Consider the following 18,516-nt stretch of genomic DNA (forward strand, 5'->3'; position numbering starts at 1 on the left):
AGGAAGGAAGGAAGATAGGAAGGAAGGAAGGAAGGAAGGAAGGAAGGAAGGAAGGAAGGAAGGAAGGAGCCAGAAATGATACAAGAGGAGGGATGGGGGGATTCAGAGCCAGGATGGTGCCTCCTCCCTCCTCCTCCCTCACTCTGTCAGGTTCTGCCCAGCCAGAGGTCACCAGGACCCTGATGTGATGATGGCTGAGCCATCTCACAGCCGGAGACCATCACAGTCACACAGGCACACGTGGGGTGCAGGAGCAGAGCGAGGCAGGCAGCCTCCTTGTCGAAGCGCAGCTTGGAAGCAGCCCAGCTGCCCATCTATGAGCGGCACCGCGCAGCCATAGCAGCCAAGGAGGCAGCTCTTTCTGGAGCCTTGTGGGTCTGAGCGATGTATTTTTAAGTGGAAAAGGGTAGCGGTGATGAGCGATGAGTGGCGTGTAGAGTCACTACCTCGTGTGAAAATGGAGAGGAGTTTATAGCTACACTTAACTTGCTGCTTCTCCAGGCTCAGCTCGGCTTGGCTGGATGCAGACCCAGGAAAACCCGTGACACGGACTGCTTCGAGGGAGGGGAAGCAGGTGGCTCGGGATGGAGGACAGCAGAGAATACTCACTGTTTCTTTCGTTTGTCTTTTAATTTTAGAATCGTGTGAGTGTATCACCTATGGAAAACACCCGTGAGTTTTAAAATTAGCACTGGATAGATGTGTGTTTGTGAGAGATGGGTCACAGCACTCCTAAGGTCCTTAACAAATAGTATGATCTCAGACGGCCCAAGAACATGTCCCCTAGAGGCCTGGGACCCTGGGAGACATGCCTCAACTCCCGAGTCATAGCTACAAAATGAGGAATAGTACCTGGTATGCATGCTGCAACCACGACCAGAGTCACCTAAGGGGTGTAAACTCTAGAGTACAGAGACCAGAGAGTGTAAATTTTAAGATGCAGCCATTCTGGGGTATGTGTGTGTGCATGCATGCATGTGTGTGCCAGTGTGCACACGTGAGTGCACACACTTGCTCCTGTGATTTCTGTTGAGTCTCTCGATGAACCTGGAGCTTGCTATTTTGACTGGGACTGGCTGGCCAGAAGATCCCAAGATCTGCTTGTTTCTGCTTCCCCCTCCCGCCCTGCCCCCATGCTGGGGTTACAAGCACACTGCCCACCTTTCCTTTTACACAGGGTCTGGGGACCCGAACTCAGGTCCTCATGCTTGCATCCCCACCGAGCCCACAAAAACCCTCCTTGAAGGGCATGCACGGGCCTCCCTCCCAGTCTCCCTATTGCTCCCTAAGGCTGCTCCAAAGGAGCCTGTGACCAGTTCCCAACTTGTTCCTGACTCCTCCAGACCTGAGAACCCCACTCAGGTTGCCCTGAGTCCTGCATTTCTATAAGTCACACATCCAGGGAGCACAGGCTCAGCCACCAGTCACCACCAGCAGCCATCAACTCCCCTCCATCATTGGCCTCCCTCCTCGGCTCCTCTGCACCCCCACCCCCCACTCCGTGATCTCATCCAGTCCTGAGCCTTAAAATATCAGCGGCTACGTTTCCCTCAGAGCAGACTTGCCTCCTGACTTTTCCTGCTCAGTCTGTGAGCCCTGCCAGGGCGGCTCAGGCCTAAGCCCTGCACCTCCTTCACCCCCGGAACCTAAGGGCAGGGAGAGAACATATTCACTGAACACTATGGCTGTGCTGTGGTCCTCATTCTAAGATGGAGTGGTCCCATTCTTATCTCACAGGTTGCCGAGGAACAGGTCAGTGGGAGAGGATGCCGGATGCTCTATATCCCATGTCCCCATGGCTTCCAGCTCAACCCACAACCTTCTCCTGGCCTTCTCAGGCAAGGATTCCATCATTCCCTAGCCATAACTCTGGGGCTCCCCACATTCCCAAAGGTGAACTCTGGGCACAAGTAAGGTTGTCCCCTCACATTGACTTTGCCCCAGTTCCTTACCCCAACCCTCGCCATGCAGCCATATGGCCTTTCTCCAGGTCCTGACCAACAGAACAAATCAGCCTGCCTTGGGAACTTTGCTCTGGCTGTAGGTACCCTTCTCGCTGAAGTTCTGTGGGTCCTTCGCTCCCAGCCCCCTCCCACTGGAGTTCTGACTGAGGCCTTAGGCTCAAAAATGTCCTGTACTCTGCCGCCATGACCTCTCCCATCAGCCCTTACGGACCTTATGTCACTGGTCCATCCACCCAGGTCTCTTGACCATTCGCCCTGAGTTCCACAGCCTGGTGTGCAATGAACGCTTCACATACAACTGGCAAGGGACAAGGACATGAGATCTGATGAGATCTGTGCAGCTTGTCATAATTCCCGTGAAGGGCCTGAGCAGGGCGATGTCACGGGATGTTACAGGCTATTTTTGATGCTGTAATGAGGGAGCAGAGGTGGCCCCAAGCACACACCAGGAGGACCGTCTGTGCCATTGTATCATAGGACACGGCACAGTAGCTGTCAACAGAGGAGACCGGGGGACAGGACAGCTCAAGTCTCAGGCCTCCACAGAACCATATCTTGAATGTTCTGTGGCAAAGAGGGGTGACAGGCAGCCCAGCCCCAGAATCCTGTGCACTAGGAAGAAGTTTGAAGAACAGTGGTTTAGGAGGTGGGACATGGACTAGAGGAGAGGGCACAGCAGACAGGGAGGTGAGGGTGAGGGACTGTGGTCACATCCCAATATTATTCAGCAATAGCCAAGGGACTGCGACTAAGAGAACATTTACCTGTCCACTGAGTGTTGACTCATAGATTCAGATCATCTCCCACCAGCTCCAGCTAACCCACCCACTCACCCATCCATCCATCCATCCATCCACCCATCCAACCACTCACCCATCCATCCATCCATCCACCCATCCATCCATCCATTCTCCATCCATCCACCCATCCATCCTCCATCCATCCATCTGGCCATCCATCCATCCATCCATCCATCCATCCATCCATCTATCCATCCATCTATCCAACCAACCATCCATTCATTTACCACCTAACAGCATCCTGAGCTGGCTCAGCACCTGCCTTCCTGTCTAGCATGTCTGCAGTAATGCCCTGGAGGGTCCGCCGTGAGTAGTGATATTTTGAGTACCCAACTATGTGCTGTGGGTGAAGCAATTAGTTCAGAGCTGAGCATGATGACACTCATCTCGGAGCCAGGCAGTGGTGGCGCATGCCTTTAATCCTAGCACTTGGGAGGCAGAGGCAGGTGGATTTCAGTTAAGTTCAGGACAGCCAGAGCTACACAGCGAGACCATGTTTCAAAAAGAAAAAAGAAAAACGCACTCTGAGTAGGCCTGAGCCCTCTGAGCTCATTCAGATCTTGTGAAGTGTCTGGGGCCAAAACAGGAGCCAAAGAGTCTACGCAGTTAAGGGCTTAAGAAAGAGTCCCTGTAGAGATGTATGCGTTCTAAAACACAGAAGAAGCTGGCCAAGACAGAGCTTGGAATACAGCTCAGGTAGGACTGAGGCCCTGGGGACAGCTGGTCCCCAGGGGTCTGGGGACCCAGGTCTGGTGGGTGGCCAGGCATAGGGGTGGAGGATACCTGGGCCCTTGGAGCAGACGGTCTGAGAGAAAAGGAAGCCATATATACACAGGAGCTTCTAATAGTACTGTCTCCAAGATCTCTACCAGAGCATTGACCTTTCAGCTCCAAACAAGACGCAGGGTAAAAGCAACATACCGTGTATAATGTATTATTAATAAGCATGCGCGGGGCGCACGCGTGCGCGCACACACACACACACACACCAGTGACATCCTAAAACACTCTTTCCCCTCACACATGCCTTGTATTTTAGTGTTGCCCAGGTCAGGCCCTGCCTGTGACTTGGTTCTTAATATCACTCTGTAGCCCAGACTGGCCCAGAATTCACCATGCTGGCCTTAAACTTGAAGCAATCCTTCCGCCTTACCCTATCAAAAGGTTGGGATTACAAATTTGAGCCACAACTCCCAGATCTTCCCTTGTATGACTTGGAAAGCCCTGTCCTGAAGGGTGATGAGGGCTGAGAATGAGCAGAAATTTGGGAGTAGGATTTCTCTCCAAAGCCAAGACTGGTGGCCAGGTCCTGTCATCACAGCGGCTGAAGGCGTGGAGGCAGAGAGAGAACAAAGATCAACACGAACTGCAGTGCTCAAGACAGTCTCGGTACCTGCGTGACACCCTGTCTCAAAACAGGCAGTTGCCGGGCAGTGGTGGCGCACGCCTTTAATCTTAGCACTTGGGAGGCAGAGGCAGGTGGATTTCTGAGTTCGAGGCCAGCCTGGTCTACAGAGTAAGTTCCAGGACAGCCAGGGCTATACAGAGAAACCCTGTCTCAACAAACAAACAAACAAACAAACAAAAACAAAAAAACAGGCAGTCAAAGAAAAAAATGTAGAAGGGGATGGGGACAGGAAAGGATGCAGCTACCATGCTTTCTGCCTGCGGTTTGACCCCTATTCCACTCAAACAAGCAAACACTTACAGGCATGCCATGCCATGGGCTCTGGGAGGCCAAGACATAGGCACCTCATTCATTCACCTCAATGAATACTTGAGACAATGGAATATTTGTGAACATCACACTGCAGTCCCCACGATCCGTTCCTTTGGGTTCTGGGTCTGGCTCTGTGCCAGGACTCCCTGCTGTCCCTCACTGTCCCTCAGCAGGTGCCATTCAATGTTTCTTCACAGACCTCCTAGGACAGGTAGCTCATTTGACTGCAAGGAGTGAGGCTCAGCTGGTTGAGAGGTTCATCTAAGGACTTGGGGACCCAGGACAGCCCTGAGATATGATCTTAGCCTCTCTGACCTAGCTGTACCCTCTTCTCTCCTGTTCACTGACTTCCCAAATGTCCAGGGAGGTGGCCCTGGTGCCCAGCTAGGACTTCTCCAAGGTCAGGTAGCTTTGATCAGCAGCTGCAAGGCCAGGGGCCCACTCGATGTCTCACCCCGCTGCAGCAGGTCTGAGAACAGGAAGAGAGAGCCGCTGGGAGGTGCAAGGGAAGGGCTCAGCAACTAGAGACAAGTTATGTGAAGGCAATGGTTTCTGTCTGTGCCCCACTGACCCCTATCCTGTCTCTCCCCAGACCAATGACATTTCAACATGGGCAGAGCAAAAAGGAATCACACGGTGGAGTGGGAAGAGGCCAGATGAGGAAGCCTGGGCTAACTCTGCTACCTCCTGAGATGGCAGGACCTCAGCCCCACAGGACACACCTCGCCCCTCCCATCCCTACACCAATGACAGAGAAGGTTGCACTGGAAAAGCTAGACTCACCTCACTGTCCCCATGTCCCCCCACTAGAAGCCCTTGCTTCACAGAGCTCAGAAGCCCCCTCAGGGTGACAGTGGCCCGGTGAAGGTCACAGAGGATTGTGAGTGGCTGAGCCTTCCTTCTACCATTGAGGCAGCCTCTGCTTCTTCCCTTGTCTCTCATCTGTGGGCTTGCCCGGGAGAGGACCATCTCTCCTCTCCTAGTCCTCAAAGACACAGGCACCCCAAAGAGGGGCAGGCGACAGGGGCCCAAGAGGCTCTCAAGAACAAATCGGTTCCAACTCCGCCACCTTCACTAGTCAAACGCTTGCCTGACGCCAGGCAGATAGTCCCCTGGTCCATTTGCCCCAAGCGAGTTGCTAGAGGAGAGGAAGATATGAGAGGAGAGCTAAAACAGAGGTGACATTTCTCTTCAGCCCACCTGCGGCTGCACTCCCCAGTTCATCGATGCCCAGCTGGAGGCCCCACGGGGCCCCAGGCAGCTTCAACCCATGCTCTCAGTGGTAGGTCGCCATGATGACACCACCTCTCCCAGCATGGCTCTTACTGGGGTGGGGGAATACAGAAGTTCACCTTTCTTGATAGCCTATAAGTTAGGACCTGATGGTGTGTCTTCCAAGTGACACTTCACCTCACCCTGCCTGCTGAGGCCACGTTCTGGCTAAGGATTGACCCAGACAGCCACAGAAAAGTGGAGAGAAGGTTGGGGGGGGGGCAGAGAGGGAGACACTGTGCTTGGGAGCAGAGCCAGGTTGGTCGCAGGAGACCAAAATAAAAGAGGGGTCTGGGGCTTCTGGGGCTGGGAGTTATGTAGGTCTAGATGGTATACCTGTGGCACTTGGGACAAACATTTATCATCAAGCTTCAGTTTTCTCACACGGAAACAGGGGTGCTTTGCTCATGGGACAGTGGAGGGGACACTGACTGAGACTTTACTAGGAAGTCTAGCACCTCCTGCTATTCCCTCAAGACAACCTGTAAGAGCTGGGGCTAGAGCTCAGTTGGTAGTGACTGTCTAGTGTGGACGAAACAGATCCCAGCACTGTAGAAGCCAGATGTGGTGGCGGTGGCTTGCACCCGTCATCATAGCCCTCCAGAAATGGAGGCAGGAGGATCAGAAGTTTGAAGTCACTCTCTGCTACATACAATCTCTGTGTCACCAGGCAATAGCACCATCAACCCCAGGCAAGGTCCTCGTGTGCACCCACTGCATGCAGGTGGTAGGTTATGAGAAGGCTGGGGTGAGAAACTCTTCCTTCAGGGGCAGCAGCCCAGACCCAGAGCCTCCCATTTCCCCTGGCCTGTGTGTCCTGAAACAGAACAGTGGCTTCAGAGTCAGCCAACACTCTCGGGTCCAGTCCCACACGTTCCCAGCAGCCATGTTTGCTCATGGAGCCTCAGTTTCCCTTCTGTGAATGACAAGCAACCATGCCTTATGTCTCACTGGTTCAGTCCGGGACCAGAGGGCGGTCTGTGGGGGACAGTTGTTGCGTAGGCCTTTAGAGGTAGGGGGTCAGGATCCAGAGCCCCCTACCCCCATGCCTCACCCCACCCACCACCCAGGAGCAGAGTGCGCGCCTGCAGGAGCGCGCGTGCGTGTGTGACTCAGGCTCTATTCTTAGCTCAGCTCCGCCAGCTGCAATGTCACAGGCAGAGGGGCCTCGGCCCATGTTATTATTACAATTACCATGTGAATTAAAAGTTTGAGCAGCGATCAGCCCACGTCGCCAGGGAAGAGGGAGCAGGAGAAAAATAAAGATGAAAAAGAGAAGAAGGGCTGAGCCCGGAGATCCCCCCCCACACCCCAAAGAGGGCTGAGTCGGTCGGCCTGAGGAGGCTTAATGGTTCTGCCAACACCCAGGGTTCCTGCCTGCCCATGCCAGGGCCCAGGGTCCCCACAAGGAGGGAGGAGCACTTAGAGATGACATAGCCCCGTGGCAGTTACTCGGAGGCAAAGAGATTTTTCTTTCCGTGACTTTATCACCTCATTGTGCAGACCAAGCTCAGAAAGGGCAATTCACCGACCTAAGGTCACACAGAGCTATGACTCTGGTTATTGTCTCCTAGACGGTCTCTTGTCACACAGGTCTCTCACTCCACAGCCCCAACACTCATGAGGCTGTGAATACTGATGTCTGCAGATGATCTAGGGGCAAGGCCCAGAGACTATAAACAGGACCTGCCATGCCTGCTTTCTCTGCTCCGTGGAATGGCAGCATCTGACTCTTCTGGAAGCCCCAGCATGGAACCATCAGCATCTTAAGATGCTGAATCCGCATCCGCATCCCCACGTTGCGGCACCATCCACTTAAGGCCTCACTGGTGCAGGGGACAGAGTCCCGGGCTAGAGAATGCCTGGCAGAATGCTGGTGCTTTGGTCACCTTGGGCCAGCTCAGTCTTCCCATCTATAAAATGAGCTCTTCCCAGTGGTTCATGTCTGTATCTGTCTCGAGAATGGAGCCCCCAGGGATCCCTGAGGGGGTGTCAGGCTGTGGGGGCGACTAGACCATCTCCTGCCAAACCCCAGCCCAGGGGAGGAATATTTTCCACTCTGGGGAAACCCTAGAGACGGCCCCCGGGAATCAGATCAGTCTAAATCCAAACCCCGTCCCTCCATACTTGCTTGCCGTGTGACCTTGGACAGGTAGCACGGTCTCTCTGGGATACAACGTCTCCTACTGTAGTATGGAGACAGTACATCATCACTGGAGGACTGCGGGGAGGATGAAGAAGTTGCGGACGCCTGTAGCCTCATACCTGGCCAGGCAGGTGGGCGGCGGATGAGCGGTACATGTGGCTTTCTAGAATGTCTTTGGGAAATATCAAAGACCCAAGGATTCCCAAGGTGGAGGGAGATGCCATTCACAGTCACCCATGAGGTGACAGTCGCCAGCAGGAGGGCTGGTTCAGTCGGATCAGCCCTAGGAGAGGAGTATTCACTCTCTCACCAAACCTCCGGTACCCATCTTTCTCAGCCTCCCGGGATAACAGGCCATCTATCTCGCTGACTCTGGGTAACTTGGCCAACTCAGTCCTTGTTACTAAGCCCGTCTTCCCGTCTATAAAAATAAGTTCCTCCCCAGAGGATCCCTGAGGGGGTGTCATGTTGTTGGGGGCAACTAAACCATCTCCTGCCTAAAACTCAGCCAGGGAGAGGAATATTCTAGAATGGAATATTCTAGAATGGACCGTAAGGTTTTAGGCTAACCCTAAATTCAACTTGTCCCTCCCAGGGACAGCCTCAGATTAGTCTGCAAAGGAATTCTAGAGGAATCCCCCCAAGGAGACCAAGTAATGAATAAGAAGTGAAGTCATTGATGGCAGCAATGGGTAAGGGATGCAGGAGAGGAAGGGGAGGGGGTGATGCCAGAGCCAGTCCCTCAGGGTTTCTGTTCTGCTTGGCCAAAGAAAGAAGAAGACATCGCTTGCCTGCCTGTTTCCAAGAGGGGGCTGAGAATCAGGAGCCAGAGCTCTGCTTCCTCCGCTCCTAGGCCATCACTGTGGCCCCAGAACCCACTTCTCCCTGAGGGCCCCAGTTTTCATTCTTGTACAATGACGGCATCAGATCAACGGTACAAGAGCAAAGCCTCTGCGTGCGGGTGAAACCATCCTCCCACACCACCTGTCCCGTGAAGGCCAGGCTGGGCTGTTCTCCATCTTTGTCGATCATGTGGAAGGCCATAGGACTCCTTCTTATCGGTGGCTTTGAAGCCAGATCCCTGCCCTCGCTCCCGTAGCACAACTCACGTCCAGGGTCCAGGTAGTGACCTTGAACATACCCATTTCACAGGTGAGGAGATGGAGGCATAAGGAGAGAAGTTGCTGTTCAAGGTCACAGGATCCATCCCGGGGACCTGGAGAGCCAAAGTGGCTCCTCTCAGGGGAGTCACCAATACTACAAAGCGGCCAACATTCACTATACAGATGTAGACTCTACTACGCAAGGGGATCTGCCCAAGGTCACATGGCCAGGCAATGACACACCAAGTCCTGAGAACTCTTTGGTCCCAATTAGCTAGGGAGACAGCAACAGGGCTTGACTGGTTCCTGCCCAAGTCATGGAACCTCCCCAAGGTTGGAGTCCTGGTCCCACCTCTAGGTTCGTCATGGCCTTTCCCAAACTCCCCCTACATCTAAGATTAGGGTAAGAAGAGCAAACAGGAGACAAGCTAGGAAGTTGAAGTCTGGCTGCTGCCCTTCCACTCCCAGCCTGGCCTGGTTGGTCCTTGGTCCTTCCCTTCCCTCCCCCAGTGCAGGGGGATCAGGCGCTGATGTAATGCACTCGGCTTCTATCCCCGTGCCAATCTCAGAAGAGAGACGACAGATTGCGTGAGCCAAATTTGGCATCCTAGGGGGAGAGGCATGAAGGGTGGGGATCAGGAGGAAAAGAGGAGCTGGGGAGGGACCAGAGAAGCCCCCTGCCCCGCTGAGCCCCTGGGTGCCTCCTGTCACTTCTTACACCTCCGTTCTTACCCAGCCTGTTTGGCCCCGCACCCCCTGCAGGCCGACCAGCCTAACCCAGCACGGACCCTCCAAGCCTGGGTGCTGCCAGTCCACCCTCCCCCACCACGACACACTGCTCCAGCTCCATTCCCATTGCTTGTTTCCTGGTTACCACGTTGCTGGTTGTCATGTCGCTTACATGTCCTCGTGACTCAGTGGTCCCCGCAGAGGGGGCCCCCTCCTCCTCACACCCCCCTCAGCACTCGCCCCCGCCTCCCCCAGATCCACATTAAGAACCAGCCCGCCCTGTGTAAGCCCACACAGTTCCTCCTCCCCCTCCCTCTCATCCTAAGCCCCGAAATCTTCCCACAGCATCCTAGAGTGACTTTGTCCTCCGATCCACAAATGTCTCTCTAGAACCTGCATGGTTTGGCTCTGCAAGCTTTTCCCAGGGCCCTGACACTGTCTGCAAGCCAGTGACAATGACATGAAGTCCCATTCTCCACTGGTACAAACTGTGACTCAGAGAAGTCAAGCTAACTGCCCAAGGTCACCCCAGTGGAAGCCCACGGACATTTCTGTCTGGCCAGTCACCTCTATTTTTTTTCCCTAGGAAGATGTTTCTTTAAGCATAACATTAGGTACAGCGCCCAAGTCCCAGGTCCCCCAACTTATGCCTAGACACCTCCATTACTGTCAGTCTGTATTTCCAGCCATATTCTTGCCACTGGTAGCTAACTACTTATTTTCCCTCAAAGTAAACTGAGTTCTTACCCCCCCCCATCTGCCCACCCCTCTCCAGCCTACCAAGAGTCTTCTGCTCACAGAGCTCAAAGGCCCTGCATTGGAGGTCAGTGGGGCAGGTCTGGTGTCCCCATTCCACAGATGTGCTGGCAGAGGCTTAGGGAGCATAACTTGCCCAGTGTCTCAACTAGCTGGGCTCATTTCTGAAGCCTGGACCAAGGGATATACAAGCCTTGATGCCCAGTATGGAAAACTTCAGAAAGAGACCCTTCTTCCATAGGAGGGCAGAGCAGAATGTTCCAGGCTCAGTCCTCCCGCTCCACTTGCCCCAACTGTCCCTGTTTCTCCACTTGCTCCCCTCAGAAGCCAAGTCAAGGCTACACATGGCTCTGGACTCCTAGCAGTCCTGCAAGGTGCAGGGATGGATGGGAGTGGGGGTGGAGTGAATATTGGATCCCTGGGTCCAGCCCGTCTCTGTCCAGGGCTAGACACCACATCCGGTCCCTAGGTCCTTCAGCCTACTACTTGGAGCTCTCCCCCTCTTGAGGCCCTCCCTGTCAGCGCAGCCCAGCCACCCTGCGTGGTGCCTAGAGGGCACTGCTGCCTGCCAAGCTGGTCTACCGCTCCCTGCTCCCTGAAGTCTGAGTCCCCTTGCATAGTTTGTGTGTGTGTGTTGGGGGGAGGGGCAGTAGTAGGCTGACCTGGTTAGTGGGCATTCTGCAGGTGGTGGTGAAGTTCTCCTTGCTTAGAGCCCACGGCATGACTCTTTGCTGTTTCCCCTTTGCAGAAGAAAAAGCATCTTTCCCCCTCTCTCTACAGCCTTAGTTTCCACCACTCTAATCCCCGAAATGCTTCATTTACTGTTACCTCATTCCTTCAGCTACTACCGGCTCACCTACCCTGGGGTTATCTGGCACAAGGCAGGTGCTTAACACAGCAGAAGGGAGATTTCTGTCATACTCCGAACCATTCACGGAGACTGCAGGTGGGTGGTGGGAAGCAGAGACGCCCCCTTCCCACCTTGCTGCAAGTCACCTGCCTCGCAGCTCCTGGCATGGAGGTGGGCGGGGGCAGAGAAGGGCCGTCGCCAGGGCAGGAGGTCAAATCTCTGTCATCCATCTCCCTTCTATTGCCAGCCACAACCCACAGGAGACGCTCTGATGGCCAAATAAACGGAGCGCGCCAGCTCGGGGGGAAGTCACAGGTCCACACTGGGACCCTTCAGGAATCGGGTCTGATAGATGAGTGCAGGACGGGTATGGCCAGAGCGGCAGGACAAACAACTCTCTGAGCTAGACAGACATTGGGACGGACAGACGGACGAAGAGTACTCGCGATGGACGAGCCCGAGCTTACCCCGGGGCGTAAGGTCCGAGGAGGGTCTGGGCGGCGAGTGTCCGCTACATCCCCCGGCGCAGTCCGGCGGGCGGAGTCCGGGGCGCCCGGCTTGGGACGCGGGCGCCGCCTGCCCGCGATGTCGCCGCTGACCCAGGCGGCCGCTGTGGGTCTCGGGGTCTCCGCGCCGTCCCGCGCCGCTCCCTGCGTAACTTTCAGTGTTGCCCCGCGTCAAGAGCTGGGCGCCGCCCGGGCGGCAGCATCGTGGAGCCCGGGCTCGGGTCGTGGGGTCCAGGGGCCCAAGGCGCCCCACTGCCCGCTGTTACCCACAGCCCCACGACCCTCTCGTTGTTCAGTTCTGGGGTCTCCTGGCTCTGTGGCCACCTCGCGCCTGCCACAAGGTCCCCGCCGCTGTGTCCCGGTGCCGCCTCTCCTCCCGCGGGGCTGTGGCACCTGGTCGCCGCGCTCCGGCCCCTGCCCGGGCTCAGCCTCGCCCCGCGCCGCCTCCTCGGCCGGCTGTGTCCTTCTCTGTCTGCGTCCCTCCCACTCCCGCCGCCGCCCCCTCCGTCTGGGACCCGGTCCCCGCCGCGTCCCCGGCTCGCCCGGGAGCCTGAGCTCCCGCCGCCCGCGGCGCGCCGAGAACTCCCAACTCGCAGCACGCGCCCCGCTTCGGAGACTTTCGCCCCTCCTCACACGTGACCCGCGCCCCGCTGCGGAGGCAGCGCGCCCGGGCTGCCAGCCCCGAGCGGACCCCACCCCGGCCCTCTTGGTACGTCTGACCCACGCGGGCAGGCCACTAGCGCCCGGGACCCAGGACTCCAGCAGGGGTCGGGGGTCGGGGTGGGGGTGGGGGGAAGGAGAGGCTGCGGGGTCCGGTTCTCGCGCAGATCCTGCCCGGGTTTTCCTCCTCGCCCCGCCGCGCTCCTACCCGAGGATCCGTTCCAAGGAGGATCCACTCCCGGATTTGCGAGGCCCCTGGGGACAGGTGGGGAGGGTGCTCCGAGCCCAGAGGAGGGTAGGTGGGAACCGGTCCTGTGGGGGTCCCGGTGGCCCTGACCCTCTCCTGGGTGGTCTGCATTCTCTCCCGAAGCGCTAGCAGCTAAGGGCCCTAAGCACCCCCACTTCAGGAGACAGAGGTCGTTCTTTTGGAAGAACCCTAATAGTGGCACAGTCAATCAGTAAGGCTTCAGTTCACAAAGGAGAAACTGAGGAACCACAGACGTCCAAAAGTTTGCAAAAGGCCACCCAGTGGAGTGGAAGTCAACAAACCCTAGTCCCTGTTTTCTTCTCATCTTATTAATCTGTCTTTCCTTTTTTTATTTATGTCTATGTGTGCAGATACCTGTATGTGTGCGCGTATGTGCACCATGCATGTACAGATGCCCATGTGCGTGCATGTGTGCTACATACGGGCAGGAGCCTGTGAAAGCCAGAAGAAGATGTCAGGTTCCATGGAACTAGAATTATAGGCAGCTGTGAAGTGACATGTGGGCGCTGGGAACTGAACTTGGGTCCTCTGCCAGAGCAGCAAACCTCTTTAAAGATGGAGGCATCTCACCAGCACTATAAGAGAAGATCCAGACTCTCTTCCCCCAATCACCCCCAGAGAGCTCAGGTCTAAGTTCCACACTCTTGGAAGCACCTCCCAGTTCCTGCCGAGCCAGCCACTTTCCTGAACGTTTGTCACCTAGCCTTCTAAGGAAGCAGGTGAGGAAAGCCCTTCTCTGTAGCCATAGGAGTCTAGAAGACCTGCAAACAGAGAGCATTTGAACCTCTGGCCATGGAAGACTGGACCCAGATCTCAGAGGGAGAAGATCTCACGGGATTGGGGGGCTGGGGGGAAGGGAAGCACACAAGCTTATGGAGAGCTGATTGAGTCTCCAATCTCTTTGGCTTCCTGTGCCAAGCAGACCTTCCAGGACAAGACTCATGAATGCTACGCAGGGCCACACAGCCATCTTTCTGTGGGTTCTCCCTTCGCCAAAGGATCTGCCAACTCAACGCCTCAGGACGGTTCGCTTGTCAGGCTCCCGCACACCGTATATTCACACATGTCCTCCAATTCCCACGGATTCCAGAACGTACCAGATGCCTTCACACCTCTCTCTGCCTGCACGCTCTGTTCCCCACTGCCTGAAATGCCCTTGGTCTTTCTTCACAGTCGGAGCCTTTCCACTGTTCTCCAAGCCCAGCACCTATTTGTTCAATCAGCCTGCACCCCAGGGCCCACCTTTCCCCAACCCTTGGGTTAGACATAAGTATGGTTCTTATTTTAAAAGTTAGGAAATCAGACCAACCTGGCTTCAAAAGCACTTAGAAACAGCATGACCTTGAGTAAGTCTCTGTTTAACTTGCCACAAACTATGAGCGCTAACGGTGCCCTGTGCACAACAGGCTGCTGGAGGCAGGTGGGTGCTGGCAGCAGGCTCTTCCTCACATGAGTGCCCTCCAGAGCACTTTGGACCTTCTCTGTGCAGTGTCTGTTCTTCTTACCCTGCTGTGCCCTAAGGCAGACAGCCAGGACTGATGTTCCACGGTGTGTGTGTGTGTGTGTGTGTGTGCATAGATTCTCGTCCTCCAGCACACTAAGTGTTCACTTGGCAGTTGACGGATGCCTAGTATCTCCTGCACCTCTGTGTGGACTGAAATCAGCAGGCTTAAGGGACAGCAGGTGATCTTTGGCTGTCCCCACAGGCCAGGGGCTTCCCTGAGGGTGATGAATGCAGAAGAAAGAGAGCAGAAAGATGGAGGGGCATGCAGAACCAAGGGCTTGTTAGGTCCAGCACAGCTGCTCTTGCAAGGCTACTTGTTTCTCACCAGCTCACTAGGCAGAAGTCTGAGGAAGGGATAGGCCACCTTGCTGCGCTTGGGATGCTCTGTGGGGTAATTGCTGAGGCCCTGGAAGGCATCAGGGCAGGAGCTAGGTGAGGAGAGCTATGAGAGCAGTTCCAAGCCAGGCAAGGACTAGGGACACCAGGAAATAGAGTCCTTCTTCCACCAACAATCAGCCAAGCATCCCTGGCTGGGAATTCTCTTCCCGCTGGGTCTTGGTTTCTCCCTGGGCAAAGCAGGAGAATAAGAGACATCCCCACTTTGAACACTGTGTTCTGAGAATGACTGAAGGTTTTGGGAAGACCTTGCCACAGGCCATGTCTAGTAGCTCATGCCCTGTTTGAGATGGGAGGTAGGAAGCCTAGCAGTGTGTGTGTGTGTGTGTGTGTGTGTGTGTGTGTGTGTGTAAGAGGTCCTGGAGGAGAATGACAGCTTGGGTGTTTTCGAACCTGTGTAAACTTTTGGTAAGTTACATATCTTCTCTGGACCAACTTCAGAGGCCTCATGTGTAATGGGATGGGCTTGAGAAGGCAAGTGGACCAGTCTTCATCCAATACAGAAGCATGCCATGAGAGGTAGCTATGGTGGGATGGAGCAGACAATCTGAGACTCCACAGACTTGTCCCATCAGCTAGCACTGTCCCAGGCCCTCAGAATCACCCACAGCCTGAGTCTCTACAAGAACTCTATGTTAGCTGGGCAGTGGTGGCACATGCCTTTAATCCCAGCACTTGGGAGGCAGAGGCAGGCGGATTTCTGAGTTCCAGGCCAGCCTGATCTACAGAGTGAGTTCTAGGACAGCCAGGGCTATACAGAGAAACTCTGTCTTGAAAAACCAAAAAACAAAACAAAATAAAATCTCTATGTTTCAGGCACTACTGTTCCAATGGGGAGACTGGGGCACAGGATTGTGTTGAATGCACAGCTTCAACCACCAGAGACAACTGTCCAGAGGAAAACATGTTACACTGAAGTCTGTCTGTCCATTCATTATACCACAGGCCCCTATTTTATCTCCCATCTGACCCCTAAACTTTGTGAAGCAGAGTCTTTAACTCTCCTCAATTCTCGGGTACAAAGACTGAGGTCCCGAGAGGAAATGGCTTGCCTTGGCTCAGTTGGAATAAACAGACGCAGAAGCCAGGACTGAAACTCAGTTCAACACCTACCGAGGTGCTAAAGAAGGGTCATTCTAGCCGGGCGGTGGTGGCATACGCCTTTAATCCCAGCACTTGGGAGGCAGAGGCAGGCGGATTTCTGAGTTCGAGGCCAGCATGGCCTACAAAGTGAGTTCCAGGACAGCCAGGCCTATACAGAGAAACCCTGTCTCAAAAAAACGAAAAACAAAAACAAAAAAACAGAAGGGTCATTCCAGGTTGGCGGAGAGCTCACTAACGCCCACTCCAGGAACCTGCTCAGGCCTCCCGGGTCCCACAGCGGCCTGCACACAGAGCTGGGAAGAGTGCGGGTCAGGGAGGGCTGACAGGTGGGAGAGCTGGGGTTAGGAGTGCCCTTAGGAAGGGCAGCTGTTGGGAGCTGGAGAGATGGCTCAGCAGATAAGAGCACAGATTGCTCTTCCAGAGGACCTGAGTTCAAATCCCAGCAACCACATGGTGGCTCACAACCATCTGTAATGAGATCCAATACCTTCTTCTGAAGGCAGCTACTGCATACTCCTATACATAAAATAAGATAAATCATTCTTAGAAATGGCCATTGTTACTGGGTCCACATGGGGTTTTCTTGTTGTTGGTTGTTTTGACTTAGAAAGTTGCTGAGAGTCCAGCCAGCCTATTCCACAGATGAGGCAAACTGAGGCCACCCAGCTGTTTAGATAAGACATCAGATCAGGACCCAACTGGCCTGCCTCAAAGCTCCACAGTCCTGACACCTCCAAGAGACTTTCCTCTTTCCTTGTCCAGAGTGGAAAAAGGGCCATTGGGGGTCCAGAGAGCCAGCATCCATGTCAGGGTGACAACCCTTGGGATGGAAGACTGTAGGGGTCTCTCCCACCCTCAGTCCCCATCCTCACCCACCGCCCAGCACTCAGTCACCAGGGTGGAATATTTTAGCACCTATAGAAAAACCGCCACAGACGGCAGTGGCAGCTGTTGCTAAGGAGATGCTCCCAAAATAGCCCCCCTCCGCCAACCTTTCCTGCTGCTGCTCCTGCTGTGGGGAGGGGAGGAGGCCAGGCACTGAGGGGTATCACATGAGCCCTGGCCCCAGGCTCACCCATCCAACCTAGCCTTTGGTGGTATATGTGGCCACAGACCTGAGCAGCCACAGGTCTGTAGAGGGAACAGGGGCTGGTCTTTGCCTGCCCAGTGGCCTCATCACAGTCCATAGTTGGGGAAGAAGGTCACCAGGTGAGCAGAGATGGGAGGGAAAATCTTCTACTTCCAAGACCCTCAGCACACCCAGACCATTCTTATATACAAACCACCCAAGGTCCCAGCAGCTACACACACCCACTTCTGCAGACCCTGAGCACAGCCCACACAGGCCTATCTAGATAGGCATCCACACCAGAAAGACACACATAGATGCCCAGTAAGCACACACGCCAGGAATGAACATCACATACCACATGACACATCGCACAGCCATAAATACACACATTCACATATACAGACTCACACATCTATCCAAAGTGCACACACACGAAGGCCTGCCATACCAGGCACGCACACACCCACCCCCATGAATCACACACACACACACACACACACACACTCACAATGCAACTATCCAAATGCATGCCCAACACATGGCTCTCCCAGGGCATTCTGCACCAAATGGGCTCTATCCAGGGGACAGGTCCTGGTCTTCAGACAACCTCCAGGAGTGAGGAGCTTAATCTTGTGGAGTTGAGGGACAGGTGGGTATGTAGGTGGAAGGCCACACCTCTGTGAATCCCTCTATACCTGGGCTACAGAGTCGTAGGTCCCAGGAGAACCGTCCTGGACTCTGTCCATAGGGAGGAAAGGGTAGGGGTGGACTCACCTGCAGGCTTGAAACCTCTAGGCATGGAAGGTTCTGAGACCAAGCTTCTGGGGCTGGAGTGAGGGACAGGATCAGAACAGAGACGGAGATGGCCCTTGGCATGTGCAAGGCACTTTGCAGTTTGACAGCTTCTTTTAAACTTGGTGACTATTTCACACACTTGGTAAGAGCTACTCTGAGACATTGGTGGTAATGTTCCATCTCCTAGAGCTGGAGAGGAGTGGGGACTTCAAGACCACACAGCAGGTTACTAACTGGGCTAGTCCTCGAACCAGAGGAGGTGCGTGTGGCCTGTCTTCCACTTGTCTGCACAGTTCTCTGTCCGGAATATCAGCCACCGGGGACAGAGCCTGGCTTTGCCCACTTCGCCCAGTGATACTGGGATGCTGCCTAGCTCTCCGTCTCCCCACCTTGATAGCAGGGAAGGAATCCCCAGGAGGGTATCTAGCCGCAGCTGATGGCCACACTGAGGCTGGGATGAGTGGGAGTGGAGTTTGTTGGATGCCCGCGCAAGGACGAAAGGCCGCGGCGTGGCTCCCCTCCTCACTTGGCCAGCCGCGATCTCTCTCCTGCCTCGCTCCGTGGCTCGGCTCCAGAAATCCGGGCTCCGGGTCTTGGTTCGCGCCTCGTCACTCCGGAGACGCCGGGAGCGGCTTGCGGTTGCCGTGGGAACCTCGCCCGGGCCAGGGCCGGCTCACGACTCAGCCACCAGGCTAGAGCAGCCCGCGGACCACAGCGTTTGGGGTTTCGGGAAAACGACACCTGTCCTTAGAGTAACTCTCCAAGAGTAGCGGGCACACACCTCAGAAGCACAGCGCGGTGATGTGCGGAAACCCGCGTCACCCCACCCCCCACTCCGCACAGTCAATCCCGAGCACTTCTAGTGGCTGAA

General features: G+C 55.1%; 1 protein-coding gene across 2 annotated transcripts in view; it reads right to left on the bottom strand.

The window, feature by feature from the left end:
- Kcnj4 (potassium voltage-gated channel subfamily J member 4) overlaps positions 1–18,189 on the bottom strand; it is a 28,177-nt gene extending 9,988 nt beyond the window's left edge. Inside the window, exon 1 of one of the 2 annotated variants that reach the window (XM_029469426.1) lies at positions 17,625–18,189. The gene's annotated coding sequence lies outside the window, so the exon portion shown is untranslated. Of the gene's footprint in view, positions 1–11,807; positions 12,305–17,624 lie in introns of those variants that run through there. The other variant, XM_021183764.2, reaches the window with a different exon arrangement.
- Positions 18,190–18,516: the final 327 nt, after the last annotated feature.

This window comes from Mus caroli, chromosome 15, assembly GCF_900094665.2.
Source record: "Mus caroli chromosome 15, CAROLI_EIJ_v1.1, whole genome shotgun sequence".
NCBI classification, from domain to species: domain Eukaryota; kingdom Metazoa; phylum Chordata; class Mammalia; order Rodentia; family Muridae; genus Mus; species Mus caroli.